Source organism: Vulpes lagopus, chromosome 16 (assembly GCF_018345385.1).
Source record: "Vulpes lagopus strain Blue_001 chromosome 16, ASM1834538v1, whole genome shotgun sequence".
Taxonomy (NCBI): Eukaryota; Metazoa; Chordata; class Mammalia; order Carnivora; family Canidae; genus Vulpes; species Vulpes lagopus.
In genome coordinates, this window is record NC_054839.1 from 31,400,644 (window position 1) to 31,422,460 (window position 21,817).

The window sequence follows — 21,817 nt, forward strand, 5'->3', positions numbered from 1 at the left end:
TTCTGTTCAGTTATGCATTTTTCTATGTCATCACAAATGGGATGTGTGTGACTGCTTTAGATAAGAGAGCCAAGGAAGACTTCTTTGTAGAGGGCATATTTAGAAGAAAACTTGCTTCTACCTTCTCAGCCTCTTCTTAAAGCAGAGTTCTTTAAAAATAGGTCAGGTCATGTGATATACTTGATTTTATAACTTCTTGTTTGATATTTGCTATTTATTTTTCCCCTCTCCATTTCCCTACTTTTGTTGACTTGCTAAAATTTCCTTCTTTCTTCTTTATTTGCTTGTCAGTCTGGGAGTTCTACTATACTTTCAAGTTTTGACAGATGTACAAACCTATGTAACTGCTACCACAATACAAACATACATTTCCATCTCTGCCTCTTTCTTTAAATTTTGCTCATTTACAGTAAAAAACTTGAAAAAAAAATTTGACTCCTTGCCCCATGCAACCATTTTTTTCCCTGTAACTATGGGTTATTTTTTCACATTTTAATTTTATATAAATACACTCCTATGATACATGTTGTTTAATTCTGATGTCTTTTTCTTAGCATGATGATTCTGAGATTTTCACTATGTTGTTATATGTATCAGTAGTTCATTCTTTTTTATTGCTGAACAGTACCTGATTGTATGCATATACCACAGTTTGTTTATCCTTTTAAATTCTGATTGACTTTTTGGTTGCTCCATTTATTAGCTATTATTAATAAGGCTTCTAAGTAAATATTAATTGTCAAGACTTTATAAATACATGGTTTCATTACTCTTTGGTAAATACTTTTCTTTTAGAGGGGGCGGGGGTCAGAGGGAGAGAGAAAATGAGAATGTTAAACAGGCTCCATGCCCATTGCAGAGCCTTATGTGGGGGCTTGATCTCACAACCCTGAGCTCATGACCTGAGCTGAAATCAAGAGACAAATGCTTAACTGACCAAGCCATCCAGGTACCCCTATGGTAAATATCTAAGAGTGCAATTGTTGGTTCAAAGCATTCTCTAATATAAATGCACCGTTTACACTGCCATGAATAATGAGTGTATGATATCAATTATTCTACATTCATGTCAATAGTTGGTACTATTAGTGTTTTAATATTAACAACTATAGTGGGCTTGTGGCAGTATCTTGTTTTAATTAGCATTTCCCTGATGACTAAAGATGTTGAACACCTTTCCAAATACTTAACCATACAGAAGTCATTTTTTGTGAAGTGTCCAAATCTTTTGCTTACATTATTTTTAATTGGGCTATCATACAGTTAAGTTATAAGAGTTTTTTTTATTATTTTAGACATAAGTCCTTTGCCAGGTATATGGGTTACAAAAATCTTTCCTGGTCTTAGACTTGGCTTTTCCACTTAGTGGTGTTTTTTGAGGAGTAAAAATTTAAAATTTTTTAAAGTCCAATTAATCATTTCCTTAAAAATGATTCCTTTTTTGTGTGCTCTATTTATGAAATCTTTGCCTTTCTCAAGAAAGATTTTCAAAAAATTTTTCTAATTCTTGTTTTGATTTTTTAAAGAAGTTTTATAGTTTTAAAGTTTACGTTTAGGTTGATGATCCATTTGGAGTTGATTTTTGTTTGCAATGTGAAGTAAGGTCAAGGTTCATCCTTTTTTCTACACTGATGATCCGATTTTTCAGTTCCATTTGTTGAAAAAACTCTTTTTTTCTCCCCAGATAACTTTGGGGACATTTAAAAAAAGGCAACACCGTTTTTTTGTTTTGTTTTGTTTTGTTTTGTTTTTTTAAGTAGGCTCTATGCCCATGCTACTCTTAATCTCAGAGTTATGACTTCCAACCCCATGTTGGGATACTTAAATACAATTTTTAAATAGTAATTGTCATGTTTACTTAAATACAATTTTTAAGAAGCCAAAAAGCCAAACCCAAAAACCAAACCAAACCAAGAAAAACATTAAAGACCACAAACTGTACATATATATGTGAAACTATATTTGGATTGATTATTTTGTTTCATTTTATCATTTATTTTTATGCTACTATTACACTGTCTTGGCAACTGTAGCTTTTTATAGTAAGTCTTCAAATCAGGTAGTTTATATCTCCAAACTTTGTTCCTCATATTCTAAATTGTTTTGGATATTTTAGGTCTCTTCCATTTTCATATGCTTTTTAGAGTCAGTTCGTCATTTCAAAAAAACTTCGTGGCATTTTTATTGAAATTGCATTGACTCTATAGATCAATTTGGGGAGAATTGATATCTTAATTTTGAATCAATCATTCCATGAACATGGTATGTTTCTCCATCTACTTAGGTCTCCATTAATTTTCTCAGCAATATTTGTGGTTTTTAGTGTGGAGATCTTGCATTTGTGTTTTAAGTTTATCCTCAGTATTTCATTTGTTAATACTATTATAATGGCATTTTAAAAATTTTAAATTTCCAATTGTTTATTGGAACATAAACATTGTTGGTTTATAAAACTATGGTTGATTTTTCACTATTACCTTGTATCCTGTTTCTGTGTTATGTTCACTTCTTAGTTCTGATAGCTTATTTTGTAGATTATTAAGATTTACTGTGTATAACATTGTCATCTATGAACAAGGCAAGTTTTACTTTTTCTTTCCAATTGGAATTTTTTCTCTTTTTCTTGATTTGCAACACAACTGGCCAGGCCCTCAAATATAATATTATATAGAGATAGAGGGAGCAGACATCCTTGCCTTGTTCTCACTGCATATTATTTGGAATTTATTCTTATTGTCTCTTTGTGTATATAATTTCTACTTTTCTATAATAAACACATTATTTCTTATGTAAGAAATTATTTTAAAACATAGGAATTACTAATCTCTGAATATAGGAACTGATAATTCAAAGCTAACAATGTTGATTTTCAAGAATTTGGTGAGCCAGATATAGCCTTAGAATTCTTTCTTGAGATAAAACATATATTGAGTTTTAAATTTTCAGATATTGGTATATGTCTTCATTTTGTAGGTTGTGACTAGGAGATTTAAATGTATTCAGAACATTACAATGCTGAAGAGGTCTTATTGGCCTGTTCATAATCAACTTGGCCAGGGATATTGTCACTGACCACTAAGAGACTGAAATTAAATGTTAGGTTACTTTCCTCGTGGCATTCGGTGCCTGAATACAGATAATCATGGGCTTAAATTTTTTTATTATAGCCATTTTCCCACTGGATGTTTATATTTAGTAACTAGAATTCATATTTTAAAATGCTTCTCAATATTTACATTAAACACAATTTTTACTGTGGTGGATGGATTGACTTTACAGCTATATCCTTTAACAACACCATCATACTTGACATGATTTTGCTTATGAATCTTGTATGAATATAAAACACTTTTCTCGGAAATGACAGACAACCTCATTGCAAACTGTCTTGCACACAATTTCCTTTGGTTTGCACAAAGTGGTTTGATCAAATTGGATTTTGATGCCTAAATTCTTCCTGTTTGTAGAACATCTAGTCCTCAAACTCATTTTTGGTACATGAACTCTTGCCTGAAATTTCTCAAATTAACATGGTTGCTCATTTATATTTACTTTTGTTCCTCCTACTTCTTGGCATCTGTGACTCCTTTCCAGACTCTTTAAGATTAGAATAAAAGATATAAGACATCTGTATATAGCTCTCATACAATGTTAAAATCTCCAGCAAGCCTACACAAAGTAAGTGGGGGAAATTAAATATATTAACTGTTTAATAATTTTTGCCTTTCTTCAGTAGTCTGGCTTCTTAATTTTCATTAATCTCATCTTGATTTCATTAAGATTCTGACTATTTGCTTACAGAGCTGCCTCATACTTTATACGAAGTTGTTTTTCGGTGAATCTATTATTGCTTGGAATGGTCTACTTTAAATTGATAACCAGCTCAGTGTTTTGAGAACCATATGTGGAGTCAGGAGGTCTGGGATTTTTTTTCCCTGTTCTATTTCTAACTAGTTGTGTGATCCTGTGTAAAACATTTGTCCTTTCTGGGATTCAGTTTTCTTATTTTTTTAGATGAGGAGATTGGTCTTGATGGTCTCTGAGATCCTTTATATTTCCAATGTCTCAGGATTATAAATTGATTAAAGTTCTTCATTAGAAATTTCAGTCTCCAAATGGGCTCCTCTAATAGAAAATTATATATAGTTATTTGGTTTTTATGTCAAATTTGTCTTGCATGTGTATATCACACAAATGATGTCAAACGGGTTATTTTAAGGAATACAAAATGAGTACATTTATAATAGCAGCCAGCATGGTAGATAAAAATGATGCATATGCCATGTCAGTAAAGGAGAAAGAAATCCATGCAGTTACATTAAATCACTGCATTGTATTTATTGTCTACCTAGAGTAAAACAAAAACTATTTTGTCACATTACTGATTCCTAGATGTAATGTTTTGCAGTGTCATCTTGGAAAATGCAGAAGAAGAAATTATTTTTTTGGTTTCTCACAAATCTTTTCAACAGTCTTCTGTTGGTTCAAGAAATGATTCCCTTGGAGACAATAACCTTCACATCCACTAGAAATCCTAATCTCGTATTTTAGGACTCTTTGGAGCAAAGTTTTATATAGGGTGAGTTACTAAGTTGTCACTGGTGCTGCCAGTTTATCAAGCAGAATTGTCTATGACAAAGAAGAAGTGTTTATAGCCTCCCAGCTTCTCACCTTTTATATCAAAAAGCTTCAAATGAAATGATTCCATGGGCTTCCTGGGAATTTGGATTCCTGGGTGTAGGATGCCACAACCAAGAATAGTTGAAACTTCATCTTTGATATGTGTGGCACCTCTTTCCAGCCTGTTCACTTGACTCCTTGACTCCCTCCCTGTATGGCTCCTTTTATATATTCTCTACTTATAGAATTTGGAGCACTTTAGCAGACAGGATTCATTGCCCTGTTTATCATTGTCTAGTAATAGCCATCATCTATTCAACTCTACTAAGTTCCAGGCACAGAATATGAACTCTACAATATCTAACATCATTAAACTCTTAAGACATTTAGAAGAATATTGCCCTTTGAGGGACATGGGTGCTAAATATTAGCAAGTTTGTGTAGTTTGTTCAAGGCTACACAGTAAGAGGAGAAGCTAGAGGATGATCTGAGCTCTGTGACTACAAAGCCCACCGCTTACAAATAATGCCACAGCTGCTCTTGACAATGGCATAGACATACAGAAAGGATAAGGCCTTATTTTTTTAAAGTTTTTATTTAAAATCCAGTTAGTTAACAAACAGTGTAATATTAGTTTCAGGTGTACAATATAGTGATTCAACATTTCCATACATTAGCCAGTGCTCATCACAACCAGTGCACTCCTTAATCCCCACCACCTATTTAAACCATTACCCATCCAACTCCCTTCTGGTAACCATTAGTTTGTTCTATATAGTTAAGAGTATGTTTTATGATTTGATTCTCTCTCTCTCTCTCTTTTTGCTTGTTTGTTTTGTTTCTTAAGTTCCAATGTATAGGTAAAATCATAGGTATTTGTCTTTATCTGACTGACTTACTTCATTTAGCATAATACTATCTAGCTCCATTCATGTAGTTGCAAAGATTTCATTCTTTTGGTGGCTAATATTCCATAAATATAAAGAACCACTCTTGTTTATGCACTCATCAGTCGATGGACATTTGAGTTCTTTCCATAATTTGGCTATTGTTGATAGTGCTGCTATAAACATTGGGGTGCATGTGCCCCTTCAAAGCAGTATTTCTGTATCCTTTGGGTGATTACCAAGTAGTGCAATTGTTGGTTTATAGGGTAGTACTAGTTTTAAATTTTTGAGGAAATTCCACACCTTTCCCCAGAGTAGCTATACCACTTTGCATTCCCACCAACAGTGTAAGAGGGTTCCTGTATCTCTGTATCCTCACTAACATCTGTTCTTTCCTGTGTTGTTAATTTTAGCCATTCTGGTACATGTTAAGTGGTCTCTCACTGTAGTTTTGATTTGCATTTCCCTGATGATCAGTGATGGTGAACATCTTTTCATATGTCTGCTAGCCATCTGTATTTCTTCTTTGGAAAAATGTTAATTCATGTCTTCTGCCCATTTCTTAACTGGATCATTTGTTTTTTGGGGGGTGCAAACTCTTTCTATGAGTCCATAATTACCTTGATTGCAAAAGGAGAATTACAGGCCAATACCCCTGATGAACATGGATGCAAAAATTCTCAACAAGGTACTAGCAAATCAAATCTAACAGGACATTAAAAGAATCATTTGCCACAGTCAAGTGGGATTTATTCCTGGGCTATAAGGGTGGTTCAATATTTGCAGATATATCCACATGATACACCACATTAATAAAAGAAAGGATAAGAAACATATGGTAATTTTTGAGGTTCATTTCACAGAGGAGGAAAATAAGGCCCTAAAATGTTGAATATAGCCCATACTTATGCAGCTTGGGAAAATTTTTAAGTTGCTTAAATTGCTGAAAGAATAAAGAAGACTCCCATTACTATGATTAGGTCTACATAATGATATATAATCCAGTTAATTTAGTCCTTCACTCTTTCAACTTGGATATCCTATGTATCTATAACAGTCTATAAAATGTTTTTAAAAATGACACCACCAACACCCCCCTCCCGCCCCCGATCCTTATTATGACCTATTTTATGGTTGCTAAAAATGTTCCTAATGTCTGGCTGCTTTATATTTTGATGAAAATAAACTAGTCTGTAAAATAAGGGATCTTTGTTTTAGAATCTATTTCATTTGACCAAACTTAGTAGGGTTTACACAGCTTTACTTAAGAGTTTCAACACCAAAATTTAAAAAACACACTGTCAGTAGATAATAATAATAATAATAATAATAATAATAATAATGCCTTCCCCTCTAGTTATCCCATATGAAGAAATAGTGGGATGATGCAAATACTTATTTTGTAAACAATTAAGAATGAATTCTCAGAGTAGAAGACACTCATAAGTTTTTTTTTTTTTTTTAATCAAAAACTCTTGGATTCTACTCCTTGGTTTGGTTGGGTTGGTCATTCTTGTCTTTGAGCAGATGTTCTGCTGTATACATACAATCTGTGGTCCTGAAAAAAAGCTGCATTGCTTGCTGTCATGTAGGTGATTAGCCAGGTGTGTAACACATCTACTCAGGAGAGAGTAAACTCCTCATTTCTGACCTGACTCAACTTTGTTTCCATAGTTCACCATCATAAACCCATAACTGCCCTAAAGTCCTTCATTTTCTCTGTTGTACTTGCCTAGTTAGGCTCTGTTAGTCATCTACTCCAGTGATACTGTCATAGAAGGCAACCCTAATATACATCTTTTGCATGTTTATCATTTTTCAAAACAGTTTATTTTTATTTTTATTTTTTTTTATGGTAGTCACACACAGAGAGAGAGAGAGGCAGAGACATAGGCAGAGGGAGAAGCAGGCTCCATGCACCGGGAGCCCGACGTGGGATTTGATCCCGGGTCTCCAAGATCTCACCCTGGGCCAAAGGCAGGCGCCAAACTGCTGCGCTACCCAGGGATCCCTCAAAACAGTTTAAAACCCTCTCTCAAACTCTCCTTAAACTCTTTTCATACTCTACCCCTTCACTCTTAGCCAATGACCTTGTCTCATGTTTCACTATTGAGACAGAAATAATCTAATAGAAACCCTCCAAGATCCTCAACCATCAACCTACCCACTTTTGTAGCCAACTCTGATTTGTCCTCTCTTATTGTGGATGGAGTGTCCCTATGTCTATCAAAGGCCAAACCTCTCAATCTGTGTTCTTTGAATCATATTTTTCTTAACTTTTTAAGGTCTTGGCCCTATCAGTTTTCCTCCTCTGTCTGTTGAATCTTCTGTAACCCTCCTTTGGATAATTTCCACCAATATCTAATCAAATTTTCCTTCTATCTTAAATATCCTGTTTTTTTAGACCATTTTATTTTTATTCATTCATGAGAAACACAGAGACAGAGGCAGAGGGAGAAACGGGCTCCCTACTGGGAGCTCGATGTGGGACTCAATCCCAGGACCCTGAGATCACACCCTGAGTCAAAGGCAGACGCTCAACTACTAAGCCACCCAGGCTTCCCTTAAATATCCTATCTTTAAAAAGACGAAAAACTCATTCCTTTGTGGCTATAGCTCTATTTCTCTGCTCCTCTTTGGAACAAAATTTCTTCAAAATAGCTTTTCCCCCATATAATAGTTTTATTCTCTCCTCAACCAATTCGAATTTGGCTTCTATACCCTCAATTAAACTGGGATGGCTACTATCAAAATCATAAGTGGTCTCTGGGTTGCCAATACAATGGTCCTTTCTCTGTTTTTATCCTTCCTGTCCTGTCAATAGCATTCAAGTATTTGAAAGCTCCTGGATGTCTTCTCTCTGTCTACGTATATTCCTTTGGTAATTTCATCCATCCCATTTTTGTTTTAGGACAATGTACATACCAGTGACTCCCAAATCTATATCTTGAATCCTGAGATTTGCCCATAATTCTAGATTCATATACCCAGTGCCTACTGGAAATCTCCACATAGATGTCTAATTGATGCTTTGAATTTAACATGGCCAAAACAGAATTTTTAATTCATCACATCTAATGTCCACTGAGTTTTTTTTAAGTCTTTCTCATCCTTATAGATGGTAATGTTATCTCTTCAGTTGTTCAAGTAAAAAAACCTAGGAGTTATCCTTAAGTTTACACTTTATCTCTCAGTTGCTACACCCACTCTCCAAATGAGTTTTATTGATCATATTTCAAATATATTGACTCCATTTATTTGTGGTCATTTCCACTTCTGCCTTTCTGGTCTAATCAGCTATAATTTCCTTTGACTTACTGCATCGGCCTCCTCCTTGGTCTCTTTGTTTCTACTTTTGTTTTCTGGGCTGATCAACTGTCTTTGTGTTTTCTGATCTCTTGTTCAGCTCCGTGCCTCAGCAAACTAAATTTCCCAGCCTCCCTTGCCCTCTGGCTTGTGGGTAGACTTTCCTAGTAGAGAGGAAGATTGGTGGAAGATTGTTTGCTTTGATGGCTCCTATACCACATCTTCTCTTTGGCTCCAGCTGCTTGAGATAGTCCTATCGACTGTCAGTCCTATCGACTATCAGTCCTATCGACTGACTAATTATACCAAGAGGTCCCTTTTATGATAATATATGGACTTTATTTTGAGCTTTTGTATTTGAGTTTATTCTTCTTTTAACTTTTAAAACACAACTATAGTTGAATATTAAAACAAAAACAATAGCAAGTAGTGAACTGTGATTATAATCCTCCACTCATTCACTACCGCAAGTAAGAAGCCAATAGTGTTATTCACTGGCCTCATTAAAAGGTCTGACACTGAACACCATTCCTAGGATGATGTTCATCATCCTCATATGTTTCCCCATTGTAATGGTGCTGTCTTTTCTGATTTGAATCAAAGTCTACCTATTCGACCTGGTCCATTTCATCAGTCTCTTCTACTTCCTTCCTCTCAGGTAGGAGTTTGTTCAGTAAAGAGTTTATCAGGAGAGAGAGAGAGCCATTCTCAGGAAAGTTTGCCTTAAATTTAATGATTAGGCGACTGTTCTCATATGGTCTATGATAAATTGGCATGCCTTCATTTAGCGCACACTTGATACCTCCATGCTTGACAATTTGACCTGGATGAGAGGTGATGATGATGGTTCTGTTGTTGGAGGACTCCAGTGTCTGGACCATGGTCACACTACGTCTCTTGGTTCCTTCAGTCCTGGAAGTAGTGGAGGCTATGGTGAATTTAAAGTTGCCTCATTATACCCTGTTTGAAATCTTAGGTCTTCTATCAGCTTTGAAAGCAATTGCTAGTACTAAATAGCCTTTGTTTAAAAGACCCTAAAATTTTTTTTTGAAGATTTTGTTTTTTCATGAAAGGCACACAGAGAGAGGCAGAGACACAGGCAGAGGGAGAGGCAGGATCCCTGCGGGGAGCCTGATGCGGGACTTGATCCCAGGACCCCAGGATCATGACCTGAGCTGAAGGCAGATACTCAACCACTGAGCTACTCAGGTGCCCTCTAAAAATTTTTAAAGCATTTCTTTATTTAACACTAATTAATTTACCCCATACACAGCATAATCTCCACATGACAGTCAGAGAAATTGTTTTAAAAATGTATTTTAGATTCCATCAACTCCACCTTCCTTCTCCCTTCCTCAACTCACTTAAATCTTCACCAAAGCTTATCACAATGGGAATAAAATATCAACTCCTTATACTGGCTGACAAAACCCATCCTAATCTGGGTCCAGTTTGTGATTCTTATCTCTTTTATATCACCTTCCCTTTCACTCATTGTACTCAACCTTGCTGGCCTGTGTTCTGTTCTTTGAATGAATCAGGCTTGTTCCAGCTCCAGAGCTTTGTCACAAAATCTCCCCTTTACCTACAGGCTCTTCTCTGACCTCACACTGTGGCTCCTTCTTATTATTCAGATCTGAGCGTTAGTAGCAACTCCTCAGGAAAGCCTTTCATGATTTGCATTATAAAGTGATTATTCTTTACTTCCTCACATCAATCTATATTAATTCTTCACATAATGTTTCTTAATCCATAATCATTTTTATTCCACTCTGTGTCAATTTTCTCACTTACTCAAATATTTATTTTGTCTCTATCTCCTAGGCAGAGCTCTTGCCTGTCTTGTTCTAGTTCCTAGAACAATGTTTGGCATGTGGAAACCATCAATAAATATTTGAATGACATATAAATGAAAGTAAACCAGCATTTTGGTTAGGCAACTGTTGAATGGATAAACACTAGTATTCCTCAATTAAGTAGTTAAATAATCAGTTAGTGTTTAGAAGGTAAATTGAAAGTTAAAATGCTGTCAAGACATTATGTACTATGTCTAGAAGAAGACTATAGCCTAATATAAAAGAAGATAAAATACTGGGGTCAAATTTACTATTCTATGTCTGTATGCTGAGCCATGAATATATTCTCATGCTTTTTGTGGCTGAGTGGAAAGAGGTTAAAAAGAGTAACTGCAGGTTTCATCTGCCTGGGATTTTCACTTCTGGCATGGCTGATAAAGTAATTCTGTCCAACTATAACAGAGAATAGCTATGAAAAGTGGGAAAATAAACTAAAAATATCTTCTTGAAAGCACTGGTGAGGGACGCCTGGGTGGCTCAGTGTTTGAGCGTCTGCCTTCGGCTCAGACAGTGATCCTGGGGTCCTTGGATTGAGTCTTGCATCTGGCTCCCCACGGGGAACCTGCTTCTCCCTTTGTCTATGTCTCTGCCTCTCTCTCTGTGTCTCTCGTGAATAAATAAATAAAATCTTTAAAAAAAGAAAGAGAGAGAAAGCATTGGTGAGCTAACAAAGTGGTAAAGAATTGTGGAGTCAAGATCTGGATTGAAAAAGGAAGTCCAGAGGGGTAAGCCCAGGATTTGGGTCAGTTTTTCCCCAGGGATATCTGCTGTTTCTGAAAGAAGTAGCAGAGAGGCTGAGAAACAAAGCAGCACTTTTGGCAGCTACATGGGATCAAGGGGACAGAACTGGAACCGAAAGTAAGTGTGGACCAGAAGCAGTTACCTTTCCGGAAGAAGAAGGAAGTAGTTACTGAGGGAGACCATGAGAAGTATGTTCCATTTCTTGATTTTGGTAATGGTTATGCAGGTGTTCACTTTGTGATATTTCTTGGGGTACAATTTTCTATTAGAGTGTTATATTCATGATGAAAAATGTTTAAAAGAAGTGGCAGCTATAGCTGGAGACCTGGAGACTGTGTCCCCACCTGGGTCTCACCCAGACCTTGTGACTTTGGTCCCCACCTGGGCCTTACCTGGAGTTGGTGAATCTGGTCCCCACCTGGCATTCACCTGGACCTGGTGAATCTGGTTGCCACCTGGGCCTCACCTGGACCTGGTGCCTCTGGGCTCCACCTGGGCCTCAACCTGGACCTGGTCTTTTTGGTCTCCATCTGAGCCTCATCTGGTCCTGGTGGCTCTGGGTCCCACATGGAGCTCACCTGTACCTGCTGACTGTGGTCCTCACATGGTCCTCACCCAGACCTGGTGACTGGTATGTGAGGAGTCTGCTCCAGATTCCCCCTCTCCCTCCACCCCTCCCCACTGCACCCTCTCTCAAGTAAATCTTCTGAAAATTAAAAAAAAAAAAAAGCTATAGCTTGGGGTCACATACATTTCCTAAATAGTTGGACATGGGCAGGAAGATACTTTTTCCTTTCATATACTGTAAAGTTTCAGTTAAACACTTTGAACCTGCTCATAGGTAACTGGGCTTTTACACATAAAATCAAAGTCTGCTTTGGAAAATCAGTCATGTTTCTAATTAAGAGGACAAGTCATGGTGGCATGCATATTCTTTATCTGAGCTATAATAATTTGAGCTGAAATGCTATAATAGAGCCAAGTCCATTTGAGGGTGTAAAACATAAAAATGAAGTAAAATGTTCCACAACCTTAGATGGCGGGGAATGATTTTAAGGAAACTAAGGACACTGGCTCTGTGTTCCCACCATGCAGCTGCACTGCTCATCATGATTGTTGCAATGATAGCTCTGGAGGCAAAGATCCTCCAGGCTCTGCCCTCAGAGGTGGAACCCATCACCTCCTCTTCCAGTTACCTTACTGCTCTGCTATTTCCATTTCTCTTTGTCTCTGGTTTTTCCCCCCTTCCACTCTCACACTACCTTTATTTTCTTATTTTTCTTTTCCCGTGGCTTCTACTCAGTCATGCCTTTCTCTGTGTCATGACTAAGGCTTCTTACTTCTTCCCTGGGTGATTTCTTCAGTATCTGAAGGCCCTGAGCCTACGGTAATGTATACTTCCGAATGGATATTGTGGCTCTCCGAAAGTATGATTCAGTGTCTACATAGGTAATGTTTGGCAGACACTCTCATATAGAAGGAAGAGAGAGCAGTGTTGTTAAGTGATAGAAAAGAAGCAAAAGTGCAGAAAGAAGCAAAAGAAGCACAGTCTGTGTTTAGATAGGAAATGACAGGACAGAGTAGCTGGAGATCAAGAGGAACCTCAGAAGTCCTAGCTTTTTCAGACAAAGTCTGTGCTATTCACTCCAGGGGCTTAAACGGCTGTAGGGAAATCGCTCCTTCTTTGAGAGGGAGAGGAGAGGTAGTGAGAGGGCTGAGAATTTAGAAGACAATGCTCAGACCTCAGAGTTTTTGTTCTAAACAAGTAAGGTCAGTAAGAACAAATTGCTTTGATGAACACATTGTGTTTAGCAAATGCAGCAGCTGGTATACCATTTACAGAGTAGTTCCCTAATGCACTAGCTGTGCATGTGTTCCTCTTGTGTAATCGAGAGTCATCATTAGGATTTTGTTCACAAAACTACTTGGAGCACTTTGGAACTACCTAAAGTGCTCCTGGTATTTGAATTACTTGACTGTCTTTCCAACTTCTGGTGATAGAACCCCTAAAGAAGAATGTGGGGGCCCCTTTTCTGTGTCTTCACTTGGGCTTTGCTAGGAGAGCGTAATAGTCCCAGTTCAGTCTACCAAAAGGAAGTCTCCTTAAGGAAGCTAAAAAAAATACTCTGAGCCAAGGAAGAATTTAATGGATATAAAGTTTTGGTTATGCAGATGAATGTATTCCAGGGATCTGCTGTATAGCACAGTGCCTGGATTAACATGATTATGCCCTTAAAAATTTGTTAAGAAGGTTGATCTCATGTTAAATGTTTTTACCACACACATCAAAGAAAACACAGGGACACGGGAAACTTTTGGAGGTGATGGATATATCTATGACCTTGATTGTAATGATGATTTCACAGGTATTTGCATATGTCCAAACTCATCAAGTGTATACATTAAAAATGTATACTTTTCTTGTGTATCAGTTCCATCTTAATAAAGAGTTGAAGGAAATCAGTAGACCTGTGGTCTGCCTCGGGAGCAAAAAAGAATGTGGCCTAAGAAGGGGATGCTGGGGGAACTCAGAACGCAGGATCTTCATACTCTTTGAAAGAGCTATTAGGGTAAGTCTGTTAGGGAGCTTCTCATAAAGTTCTTCAACATCACACACACCCTAATCCCTGGAACCTGTGAATGTGATGAGTTATGACTTCTTTGATTTTGTTATGTTATATAATATATCAGGTTTCTAAGATTGCGGTCACAAAGCACCACAAATTAGATGGCTTAAAACAACAGAAACTCACAGTTCTGGAATCTAGATGTTTGAATCAAGAGGTGCGCAGGGCCATGTTCCCTCTGAGACTCTGGGTAGAATCCTTCTTTGTCTCTTTCTAGCTTCTGGTGGGGGAGAGCAATCCGCGGTGTTCTCTGGATTGCAGTCCAATCTTGCCTCTGTCTCTACGTGACGTTATTCCCGTGTATCCTCATATCCTCTTCCTTCTGTGCCAGTTTATATGTCCAAATTTTCCATTTTTATGAGAACAACAGTTATATTAGATTAGGGTGTACTCTAATGACCCTACTTTAACTTGATTACTTTTTTAAAGACATTGTTTCCAAGTAAGGTCAGACTGTGAGTACTGAGGGATAGGACTTGAACATATCTTTTTTTTGGGGGGGACACAACTGAACCCAGAACATAGGCATAGTTGACCTGAGCAAAGGGAGGTTATCTGGATGTGCCTAAATGTAATCACATGAGCCTTTAAGAGCAGAGAACTTTCTCTGCTTGGTGGCCGAAGTTAGAGAGATACGGAGAATGAGTGGGGTTTGATGTGCTATTGCTGGCTTGAAGATGGAGAGGGCCATGAATCAAGGAATGTAGATTCCTTCTGGGATCTGAGGGTAGGTTCTGATTGCAGCCAGTAAGGAAAGATACCTCAGACTGAGAGCTTCAGGGAAGTGAGAGTTCTGCCAACACCCTGAGTGGTTTTGAAAGTGAATTCTTCCTCTGAGTCTTCAGATAAAAGTCCAGTCAACTTGATTTTCACTCCATGAGAGAACGAAGTCTACCTGGACTTCTGACCTACAGAACTGTGAGATAAATGGATGTAATTTTCAGTTGCTAGGTTTATGGTAATCTTTATATAGCAGTAAAAAATATAAAGTAAGGTACAGAGTGTTATACATTCCTTTCTAGAGTTCCTAAGAGAGCCACACTGGGATCCAGAACCATTCTTAAATGACATTTAGTTTCTCCCACTTTAAAAGAGCTGTTGATACAATCAAATTTTGGGGACAGATTATGACTAACAGTGAAAATGGATCCTGGAATCTGCTGGTTGTTGAGGGACAATTTAAGAACCTTCTGTACTGTTAATTGGTACCTGAAACCACTGTTGAGCCCTGCTGAGGGTTGCTTCCTAAGAGTGCCAGAGTAAACATCAATGGGGCTATCACTGGAAAAATGGAGACTGTTTTAATTGAAAACTTCTAATCTTCTATATGATTGCTCCTGGCATAGGGGATCGCCACAAATTAGGTAAGTATAGCCCCAGACAAGCAGACTGGAGTTCAGGGTAAAAAGTAAGAGTCAGTAGCAACTAACTAGGAATAAGAGAAGAAGGCCTAGCATGTGAGTGGTGCACACACAGTGGGCACAGACATAAATGTGAAGCTTGAGGGCAGACAGATCTCCAAGGTTTCTCTTGGGACAAAGTAGATAACATCCGCAGGGCAGCCAGACTATAGGTGAGGCTAAAGCTCTTTCAAACGTCAGGGCTTATTTATTAACTGAAAGGCTGGCTAGGGTTGAACAAGTAGCATAGAAATCTTCCATTTTCACTTTTGGAGAGGAGCTTCGACATGAGAGCTGACCCTATGTGGTTAGAGACCCAAATTCCTGGATGAAATCTATCAGTGCAGAATCCTTGAATTGAATTTGATATTCATGTTCTCAGTTTCTTGGAGGATTATTTGGCCTTGGAAAAGGAATACATGCATGTCTATTTCCTTAGATCCTTTATCTAATTTCAAATCACTATTTTCCCTGAATGATGTATTTTTGTTCTTTCCTTAATAGAAAGAATGCAGGGTGCCTGGATTTGTTGGTTGCCTGGGTGGCTCAGTCGGTTAAGCGCACAGCTTAGGTTGTGATCTCAGCATCCTGGGATTGAGCCCAGGGTGGAGCCCCGAATAGGGTTCCGCACTCAGCGGGGAGTCACCTGAGAATTGTCTCCCTCTGCCCTTCCCCCTGCTTGCATGTGTGAAAAAAATAGGAAGAATCCATAGTAACTGTTTCAATCGAAAGTGAAGGTTATATGCTCTATTGTGAAACAGAATTTGGCTTTTTATTTATATTCAGTTAAAAATTATGTACCACTAACTTAAGCAGTCAGCATGATGTAAAGGAAATAGCTTCTTAATAACTGCTTCATCTCAGCTTCTGTAAATCTCTCCTTTTATCCGGGTTCTTTGGTTCCTCAGCACGAGGGGCTTGGTTCCTGGCACCCATATGTAGCTCTGCACCGCCTCACCCCAATGGGCAGGTCCAGGTCTCCAGTCAGCCCTTCTAGCTTTAATCCTTCAAGCCTGGTTTGCTTTGCATTCCTTCTGCGTGTCTTCCCCTGGCCAGGTTACAGTGATTGACTTCTGCTCTGAACCTCCTTAATAATATCAATAGTTGTTCAACACTTAGCATAAGTTACCTTGTCTGGATGTTCATGTGTTTTTAAACTATTTTTTTTTTTCTATTTGAGTATAGTTGACATACAATGTTACATTAGTTTCAGGTGGACAACATAGTGATTTGACAAGTTTATACATTATGCTCCGTTCACCACAAGTATAGCTACCATCTGTCCCATGACGTTGCTGTTACCATATTACTGACTGTATTTTTTACTCTCTGTTTTTTATTCCCATGACTTTAGATATTTCACTTTTTCATCTAAACTCATTGACATTTTAGAGCTAGGAGAGGTCTAAGCAAGCATCTATTCTAACCTCCCCATTTTCAGAATAACGGAAGCAGCCCTTAAGTGATTAAGTATTAGGCTAACATCAAATTGAGGAAGAGCCAGGATTAGAATTATATGAAACAATATTCCTTGTCTTTTGTTATTTTCTTTTATAATGACCATAATTATATATATATAGTATATTTTATATTTATATATATATAAGATATACATTGACTGTGAGACATTTTGACTCAATATTTACTGATGAATATAACACACCACAATAATGGACATATAAAACGTTTTCTTAATGAGTCAGTAATGTAAAACACATATGATTTGCTATAGTCTGGTAATGAGGTGTATTAATAAATTTAGTCAGAAATCTAGATTTCATTGGCATACTTCAAATTGCTGGTGTTCCTCAATTAGAAAGGTTATTTCCTGGTACCACTGTTAAGATAAAAAGGTAACAAGGTTGACATGCTTATTTATTTAAAGGAATTTGAGTTACCTGTGCGAGAATCAAATACTTTTCTGGTAAGTTATTAGTGTCTGTTCTGCATCAAGGAACAGAATTTCAATCAACCGTTCCCTCTCCCTCTTACCTTTTAAAAATGATGACCATTGTGTGGCAGCTAACTATAGGAAACACATTAAACGCTTGTTCAATATTCTTCACTGAATTCTGCTGCATACATTCAAGTGTTAAAGGATTTATTTGTGTGATTTCTACTGACTCATCAGTTGGGTCATAGAATGAAAGACTGAATAGAAAATTGGAATAAGCAGTAACCAAACGGTAGCAGCTTGGATCAACTCTGGTACGTGATGGGGGATAGAATACAGTTTATGAAGTGTCCTTCAAGGTCCTTGTACATCTAGGCATGGAGTTGTTGGTCATAGGCTTGAGGAGCATGGGGGGCACTCTGTATAGCCACGTCCAACGATTCAGAAACTGGTGAGCGGCCATTGAGCTGGCCACCACCTGACTCCAGCCACCACCCCCTACCTCACCCCCCGGCCCTAGCTCCACACAACCAAATAAGTCAGTTGGCAAGATTGGCAGTGATGCAGGGTGGTAGGGTTTTTTTTCCTGTAATGATTAACCTAATAATCTAAACCAATGCTATTTTTTTTTAATTTCCTGGAAATGGTTTAATCAGCTCTGTCATTTTAAAGTCAATGTATCAATAGAATTGAACACCTGCACTGAGGCACAACAGTTCCTAGGAAGGTGGATGTCCCTTTCAGGTGTGTGGCCAGTACACACAAACAGAATCAGGTCTGTTCCCCAGACCATGCTCTTCAGGCAGCAGCTGCAGTTACTCCTTGCCAGGAGGACTCTGGGTAGCTTTTCTTTGGGGCCACACAGGGCTCGGTGTCACATGCAGCATAATTCTGGGAGACAGAAAATCTGAAGTGCAAACATTTTTGGGAAATAGTCTATAATCATACATAATAAACTATGGAAGAACAAGAATTTCTTTCTAGGGAGGATACCTTTCTTTCTTTCTTTCTTTCTTTCTTTCTTTCTTTCTTTCTTTCTCTCTCAATCCAGTAATTAGGTTGCCATGTCAGAAATTTGTTTTAATTTACAAATTTAGTAGAGTTATAAAAGATATAAATGTCAAGTTATAAATAAACTACTGTTCCAGATGGAAAGAGAAGTGCCTGGACTGCAAGTGGCCCATCTAAAGGAAGGTGTTGGCTTGAGCTAGTGACTGGGATCCTTCCGGGCACCTAGTTTTGCTCTCCTTGGGTGGGGAGAACTGGCTGCTGGGATTTTCTTCCATGTAGTTTTGCTATAGAGAGAGTTTCCTCATCCTTAATACCTTTCCAGTCGGGTGAATGTTCACTTCTGTTCCTGACTGTTGATGTCTTTCCTTTTTCTCCACTCTGACTGCACTTACGGGCAGTTTCCCATTGCTTGATACTCTGCTGATATGCAATCAATCCATATTTATTAGTTTTGCTTCTCAAGTTAAATTTGCATCCTGCAAATTATTGAAAACTGAAAAATGTCCTTTAGAAAGGGAGCCCCATGTGGGACTAAGATTCTTTGATAGAATGATTGGTGGAGTGTGACACAGATAAATTGGCAAACCATGACTTACAGGACCTAGCACACGTACTGGGCCTCTGCTGATCCCAATACGGTCAATTGGTAACTTGCTTGTGAAAATCCTGGTTGCTTTGTTTTCCAAATGTGAGTCATTAATTGGCTTAAAAATGAAAAATCTTTCTATGTTATCTTAGTTTCTCTTACCTCAAAAAAAAAAAAAAAAGAAACAAAACAAAAAATTCCCAACCCAATTTTACTTGAAAGGCCCTGTGGAACAGGCCAAAATATTCTGATACTAAAGAAAATAATTGATTGCAGGTGGCCAGCTAAGTTCTACCAGATGTAATCATAAAGACAAAGAGAACTTTCATGGTCAAGGTCAGGGTCTTGAACTACTTTTGATGTGAATAAATGCTTTGTAAGGCTGAAGAATAAGAATACAAGGGAATACTGTATTAACAGAAAGACACCAAATTCTGGGAAAACTAAAAATCATAGTCATTTTTAATTTTTAAAAAGTACCTTATGTTCTTTATAATAAATCTTTATTTCCTACTTCTCACTCACAGATGTAATGATCTACATAATTGAAGAGAAGAATCATTTTGTTTACTAATTATGAGGTGATTGATGGCCAGAGTTAAGGTAAAATTATTTGGGGAAGCATAATTTGTTCCTACTTAAAGTAATAACATGTGCTGTTTCCATTAGTTATTCTGTAATGTTTCTCTGGAAAGAGTGAATTGCTTTATTTACAAATCTATTTTAATGCAACGATTACTTCTTGAAATCATATTAGAGACAATGAAAAAGGATTAAAGTTGATAGTTACTTGATTTCCCAAGGTAAATAATCACAGAGTTGGTGGAAAGAAAAATATACCTTAAGCAAATCAGACCCATAGGTGTTGACCTCCATGTTTAAAAAATGTTGGATTAGGAATGCCCATAAAGACTTTGGTGGTATTTTCCAGTATTTGACAAGAACTTCAGTTTCCATGTTACTAGTATTTATGTTGTAACTATCTATGAATCCGATATTCTTTTCTTTTACCTTTAGCATTGTTGTAGGGGAAAGTCAAAGGAAAAGTGCCTGTACTCTTTTCTACTGAAGATAGTGTCTTATTCCTCCTTTTCAATTCATTGCCACACTTCTTCAAAGATTAATATGCTAGACCATCTATGTATTGCTTTCTGACTTCTTGAAATCTTATAACAATCAATAATAGTAGCAAACATCCTTGTAGAGCTTGTGTCAGGCAGTGTTTCTTTCTTTCTTTTTTTTTTTTACATATAGAAGCTTTTATTCAACTTAACAGGTACGTCTTCATAAATTCTTATAAATAAGATAACCACCATCCACATCAAGAAAGAGAACATTACTATCACTACAGAAGGTATTTTCCCGATTACAGTTTATCCTCCTTCCAGAATTAATCGCTATTCTGGTATTCTGACTTTTATGGAAATCAGTTCCTTGATTTTCTTTATATCTCTAGGAGTATAAAGAGGATCAGGCAGTGTTTCCAGTGCTTTAAATGTGGTTAACTCACGTCATGCTCTGATAGGTGCTATTGCTATTTCCATTTTATAATGGGGATGTGGAGGCAAGAATAAATAATCTGCCCAAGGTCACAGAGTCTCAGCTAGGATGCAAACCCAAGGTTAACTGGGCTGCCATCCATTCAAGGTTTACCTAATCTTTTAATGACCGTATCTAATGATTTTTTTTTTCGGTTATTTTGTTGCTTAACATCTTGATGTTGCTTGACATTATTGATCCTAACTTGGTGACTAAGAAGTCTTCTGGTTCTCCTACTTGCCTGCTTTCTTCATTTTGGGGGAATTTTATTATACTGTTACATTTTTTGTGCCCTCTTTTCATACATTTACCAAGGTGCTGTCCTCATTTATCTTATTTATTTTCTCCCTCTACTATTATTCCTTTGGAAATTTCTTCATCTATCACTGTTTTAATGATTCTTATGTATCTATCACTATTCCCAACCTCCACCTGAATTATTTGCTACACAGCTCACTCTTCCAAAATGTTTTACAGGTTGGGGGTATAGCTCAGTGGTAGAGCATTTGACTGCAAAATGTTTTACAGGTACTTTAAAGGCACAACAGACCCCCACATTTATTATCTCCATCATCCCCTTCCCTCCCAGATCTGTTCCTCACTGTGTCTGTATCTCAATTCACTTAATGGCACCACTTTCCTTCTATCCATCTGGACTGGGCATTATTGGAGCTATCCTCAAAAACTCTCTTTTGTTTACTTATCTGATATAGTTAGTCATAAGGAACTCTAGACAGAAAGAACAATTTGAGGAAAAGATAGAGATATGAATGTTCTTGGCATGTTAGGGAAATGGTGAGTAGCTTTGACAGACAAAGGAAGAAAGGGTGAAGCAAGGCGGGAAGAGATTATAAAGGGTTGATTGAATAATTCCTTGACCTTTGAACAAAAGTGTTCTGTGAGGCTGAAGTGTGTTATTGACCAGTTGGCTCTTCACCAGTAGGCTTCTTTTCTTTATGGTACCCCAGCTCTAGTGGAGATATTGATCAGATCTGATCTTTATTTCTGCAGCTTGAAGACCTTGGCATTACTAATACTTCCAGAAACCAAGAGACTTTCAGAGATGGCCTAATACCAACTGAAACACCATAAGCTAGTCATGGAGACTAGTGGTAGAAATTAAGCCAGGGAGAGGCAAGCATTCTTTTTCAGTGCCTATGACCCTTCTTTGGGACACCACCTCAAGCACCAAGCCACTTGGGAAGACAATTAAATCTGCAAATTCTATTCCATATCCTCATTCTGGCCAACTCCTTCAAAGCAAACATTCTTGGGTGGCTAATATCAATGGTAAACTGCAGGAAAGGAGAAAAAATTCCTTATGATATGGGAAGTATTTTAACTGTTTTT